At 39.9% G+C, this 6,000-nt stretch overlaps 1 protein-coding gene across 1 annotated transcript in view; it reads left to right on the top strand.

Moving 5' to 3' along the window:
- PPM1E (protein phosphatase, Mg2+/Mn2+ dependent, 1E) overlaps positions 1 to 6,000 on the top strand; it is a 264,999-nt gene that overhangs the window by 175,066 nt on the left and 83,933 nt on the right. The gene's annotated exons all lie outside the window — the stretch shown is intronic.

The raw sequence follows: 6,000 nt of genomic DNA, 5'->3' as shown, positions 1-6,000 counted from the left end.
CTGGACAGTGAATAAGGAAGATCGTAGAAGAATTGATGCCTTTGAGTTGTGGTGTTGGAGGAGAATACTGAAAGTGCCATGGACTGCCAAAAGAGATTACTTAGATTACTTGAATTTGTGTCAAACAGAAGTAGGAACTCCTCTTTCTAGAAGGCTAGGTGTAATTCTATACTGGATTTCTGATGTGGTCCTGTAAAATAAGCACTGGACTGTGAACTACAAGGTCAGCAGTTCAAACCAACCGGCTGCTCCTCAGAAACCCTATACCGACAAGGTCTCTATGAGTCAGAACCACCTTGATGGCCCTTAACAACACCAACAATCCTGTACTGGTGTGGCACTGTAGGATAAGCACTGGACGGCTAATCACAGGTTGGTAGTTCAAATCCATCAGCCACTCCTTGGAAACCCTATACAGGGTCACTTTGAGTCAGAGCTGACTCGACTGCCCTTAACAAAAACAGTCCAGTTCTAAGGAGCTCTGGTGGCATAGTGGATTACAAGTTGAGCTGCAAACCACAAGGTCAGCAGTTCAAATCCACCAGTCATGCTCCATGGGAGAAAGATGAAACTTTCTGCTCTCGACAGCCTCAGAAACCCTATGGTGGTGGTTTTATGCCATGGAGTCAGTTCCGACTCATAGCGACCCTGCACAGGGTTTCCAAGGCTGTAAATCTTTATAAGAGCAGAGAGCTGGACAGTGAATAAGGAAGACCATAAAAGAATTGATGCTTTTGAGTTATGGTGTTGGAGGAGAATATTGAAAGTGCCATGGGATCTGTGTTGGAAGAAGTGCAGCCAGAGTGCTCCTTGGAGTCCAAGATGACCAAACTTCGTCTTTTCTACTTTGGACATGTTGTCAGGAGGGACCAGTCGCTGGAGAAGGATATCATGTTTGGTAGGGTGGAGGGTCAGAGAAAAAGAGGAAGACCCCCAGTGAGATGCATTGACAAAGTGGCAGCATCAGTGGGCTCTAGCACGGCAACGCTTAGTGAGGTTGGCCCAGGATCGGGCAGTGTTTCGTTCTGCTGTGCATAATGTCACTATGAGTCGGTACCGACTCAATGGCACCTAACAACAAGCTTTTAGCAAGTATGATTGTATTATCTGCATATTGCAGATAGCTGGTAGTTTAGAACTGCTGAGCTTGTGGTTCGCAGCCCAATTTGTAACCACTATACTACCCTATACTGGGTCACTATGAATTGGAACTGACTCCACTGCACACTGTCACTACCACCACCACCACCACCAATCCTGTACTATCTCATTCTGATTTGTAATGTTTTATTTACTGATCTTTAGTGGGCTGCTTTTTACCTATCAAAAATTCCCTAAAATAATTTTTTAGAAATTATTTGCATTTTTAAATATAGGCATAAAAATTAGTAAGAAATATTTAATCAGATACTTAATTCTATCATGATCTTTACTTCTTGAACTAAAGTGTAAATCTAGAGAAAATACAAAAAGGGATTGTTTTTATTAGTTACAGTTATGAGGTCTAAAACTGGGAAGTTATCTTTAAAACTTCAAGCATTTTGTTATTTAAGTTGATGTCAAGTTGATTTCGAGTCATGGTGAGCCCATGTGAATAGAGTAGAACTGCTTCATAGAATTTTCTTTGGCCTTTCAGAAGCAGAACGCCAAGAAAGCTCCTCTGAGTGACATTGACTATCAGTATTTTGGCTAGTAGTCTAGTGCTTAACTGTTTGCACAACCCAAGCCATAAATAGGAACAGAGCTCTGGCCTCCAAATTCATAGTTTCCATAATGGTTTGAGTCAAGGTGCTATGAAAAGATCATTTAAGTTTTAACTTTAAAGAGAAGCGTTACCTTAAGGTTTATGACTATCAAAAGATAATGGGTGGTGGTGGTTATGTGCTGTGGAGTTGGTTCCGACTCACAGCAACCCAGTACAGGGTTTCCAAGGCTGTACATCTTTACGGGAACAGAAAGCCTCATCTTTCTCTCGTGGAACAGCTGGTAGTTTCGAACTGCTGACCTTGAGGTTAGCAGCCCAATTCATAATCACTACACAACCAGAGCTCCTTATTAAGAGATAATGGGTAGGAATATTCAATTCCTATGTAAAAGAAGATTATGAGAGAAAGTAAAAGAAGATTATGAGAGAAAAGTGGCATTTAGGAACAACAGAGATCTGGAGAAAAAAGAAAAGGATAGTTGGAAAGAGGCAATGTAGAGAAATATACAACCACTGGACTTGAAAAGATCTTCAACAGTCAACATTTAGTTTTTATCCATTCAATGCATATTTGAGTGCCTTCTATGTGCAAATTACCTTAACATTAACATCTGCATAACCATAATATATTTATCAAACTAAGAAATTAACATTTGTATTGACTTTTTTCTGACTTAACATTCTTAAAGAACATCTCTAACTTTTGTGGACAAACTAGAATTTAGAGTAGAAGGAGCAAGGTGGAAACAGAAAAAACATTTAGTAGGTAATGACATTAATCCAAGTGAGGCATAATGATGACTTAGATTAGGGTTGTTGTTAGTAAGTGATGTTGAGTTGGTTCCAACTCATAGTGATTCTGTATAGGGTTTCCAAAGAATAGCTCGTAGGTTTAAACTGCCCATCTTGTGGTTAGTAGTCTAGTGCTTATCCTACAGGACCACACCAGGACTAGTGTGGTAGCTATGAATGTGTTAAGAAAGAAAGTAGTCAGATTTTGAAGACAGCATTAAGAAGATATGCTGACGGGTTGAAATGAGGGTGTGAAGTAAGGAGAGGAATTTTAAAATGACTCTAAGGTTTTTTGGTTTTTTTAACAACTGGAAAGATGGAGTTATTATTTACTAAAATGAAGATGCTTATAGGAGGAACAAGTTTAGAAAATAGAAGTTGGGATTTCAGAGTTTGTTTTGGGATATGTTTAATAAATTTGAGATGCTTATTAGATATCCAAGAGTAGGCTCTTGAGTTTAACACCTGGAATCCAGGTGAAAGATCTGGACAGAGACATAAAGTTTAGTTGGGAATCATTAACTGGTTGCTGTGGAACTGACTCCTCATGCCGATCCCATGTGTGTTAGAATGCTACATAAAATTTTCAGTGATTGATTTTTCAGAAGTAATTCATTATGCTTTTCTTCTGAAGCACCTCTGAGTGGACCTGAACCTCCAGTTTTATAGTTAGAAGCTAGCACTTTTACCATTTGTGCCACACAAGGACTCCTGGAGGTCATTCACATAAAGATAATATGTAGAAATTTGAAACATGATAAAATTTATGAAAGAATATAAACAGAGGTCAGTAATTGAGCCCTGGACAATCCCATGTTCTGAGGTCAGGAAACCAGCAAAAGAAACCAAAAGAAGTACCCAGTGAGGTAGGAAGACAAGCAAGAGGAGAGTTATGATCTGAAAGTGAAGAAGAAGAAAAGTATGACACAGAGAAATGGTCACCTCTATCAGAACATGGGAACAATGAATAGTTAAAATTAAGAAAGGTGTGCGACAGGGGTGTATTCTTTCACCATACTTATTCAACCTGTATGCTGAGCAACTAATGTGAGAAGCTGGGTTCTATGAAGAAAAACGTGGCATCAGGATTGGAGGAAGGCTCATTAACAATCTGCAATATACAGATGATACAACCTTGATCGCTGAAAGTGAAGAGGACTTAAACTATTTACTGATAAAGATCAAAGACCATAATCTTCGGTATGGATTGCATCTCAAAAATCTTCACCAATAAACAACGTTCTTATCAATGGGGAAAATATTGAAGTTATCAAGGACTTCATTCTTCTTGGATCATCTATCAACACTCATGGAAGCAGCAGTCAAGAAATCAAACGTATTGCATTAGGCAAGTCTTGCTGCACAAGACCTTTTTAAAGTGTTGATGAGCAAAGATGTCAGCTTGAGGACTAAGGTATGCCTCTCCCAGGCCATGGTATTTTCAATAACCTCACATGCCTGCAAAAGCTGGACAGTGAATAAGGAAGACAGTAGAAAAATTGATGCTTTTGAGTTACTGTGTTGGAGGAGAATATTGAAAGTGCCATGAACTCCAAAAGAACCAATAGATCTGTGTTGGAAGTGCAGCCAGAGTGCTCCTTGGAGGCCAGGATGGCCAAACTTCATCTCTCCTACTTTGGACATATTGTCAGGAGGGACCAGTCGCTGGAGAAGGATATCATGTTTGGTAGGATGGAGGGTCAGAGAAAAATAGGAAGACCCCAGCAAGATGGATTGGCAAAGTGGCAGCATCAGTGGGCTCAAGTGTGGCAATAATTGTGAGGTCAGCCCAGGATCAGGCAGTGTTTCGTTCTGCTGTGCATAGCCTCACTATGAGTCAGTACCGACTCGATGGTACCTAACAACAACAATCATTTATATTAATAGTGCAAATAAAATGAGGACAAGAATTGGCAGTTGGATTTGGCAATGTGGAAGGGCTGTTTTAGAAAAACAGTAGAAATAAGTGCCTGATTAAATTTAAGAGAGAATGGAAATAGAGAAAGTATATACCAAGTATAAATTGCCTTTTCAAGTGTAGCTGTAAACAGTGGCAGAGAAATGGGACCCTGACCAGAGGGGTCAGATGTGAGTCAAGAAACCTATACCTTAAATAGTGGGGATACTGTATACTGATGAGAATGACTGATAGAGAGGGAAAATTGATGCTAATTTAATAGAGAAAGGAAGCAGTTGCAGGAAATCTTAGATTTGTGAGCGAGGGTAGAATTCATTGAGTAAGTGGAAAAGATAGCCTGAGTAGGAGCATAGATAATTTTGTGATTGTCATAGGAAGGAAGACAGAATTTATGGGGACTCCTTGTATGGTGCTGTAGGATAAGCACTCAACCACAAGGTCAGTTTCAACCGCAAGGTCAACAGTTCAAAACTCACTAGTTGCTCCTCAGAAACCCTATACAGGGTCCCTATGAGTCAGAACTGACTCAACAGCACTTAAAACAACAACAATGTACATAGTTTGGTAGACTTGGTGTTATAAGCTTTTGGAAGTTCTAATTGTTTCTTCTATCTTCTCAATGAGAAAAGCAACAAAACCATCATCTGAGAATGAGGAAAGGGGAGGAGGAGAGAATAAAATTAAGAGAATATATAGGTTGGTCCTGATGTGGCACTGTAGGATAAGCACTGGACTGTTAAGATGGTGTGAACCATAAGGTTGGCTATTCAAATCCACTAGCTGCTCAATGCAAACTCTATACAGGGTAGCTATGAGTCAGAACCAACTTGACAGCATTAAAACAAAGCAGCATTAAGGGTCCACTTAAAGTTAGTTTCATGAATTTAAAGGAAGATAAATCAGTATATTTGAATTTTGTTGTTGTTGTTGGTTTTGGTTATGTGCCGTGGAGTTGGTTCTGACTCATAGCGACCCTATACAGGGTTTCCGAGGCTGTAAATCTTTACAGGAGCAGAAAGCCTCATCTTTCTCCCGTGTAACAGCTGGTAGTTTCAAACTGCTGACCTTAAGGTTCACAGCACGATTTGTAATCAGTACACCACCAGAGCTATGCTGTCAAATTGGTTCCAACTTAAAGCAACACTATGTACAACAGAATGAAGCATTGCCCTGTCCTGCACCATCCTCACAATTACTGCTGTTTGAGCCCATTGTTGCACCCACTGAACCAAATTGTCTCATTGAGTGTCTTCCTCATTTTCACTGTTCTTTTACTTTACTTAGCACGATGTCCTCCCTCCTTCTGGGACTATTCCCTCCTTATGACATATCCAAAGTGTGTGAGAGGAAATCTTACCATTCTCACTTCTAAAGAGCATTGTGGCTGTCCTGTTCCAAGACAGTTTGTTCATTCTTCTGGCATTCCATAGTTTATTCAGCATTCTATGGCAACACCATGATTCAAAGGCATCATTTCCTCGTTAGTTGTCCATATTCACTGTCCAGCTTTCACATGCATATGAAACAATTGAAAATACCATGATTTGGGTGAGGTGCACGTTAGTTCTCAAGGTGACTTTTTTTT

This window comes from Chrysochloris asiatica, unplaced genomic scaffold (assembly GCF_000296735.1).
Source record: "Chrysochloris asiatica unplaced genomic scaffold, ChrAsi1.0 scaffold00007, whole genome shotgun sequence".
In the NCBI taxonomy this organism is placed as follows: domain Eukaryota; kingdom Metazoa; phylum Chordata; class Mammalia; order Afrosoricida; family Chrysochloridae; genus Chrysochloris; species Chrysochloris asiatica.
Note: the sequence above shows the minus strand (reverse complement) of the source record. Positions and strands in the feature narration are given on the sequence as shown.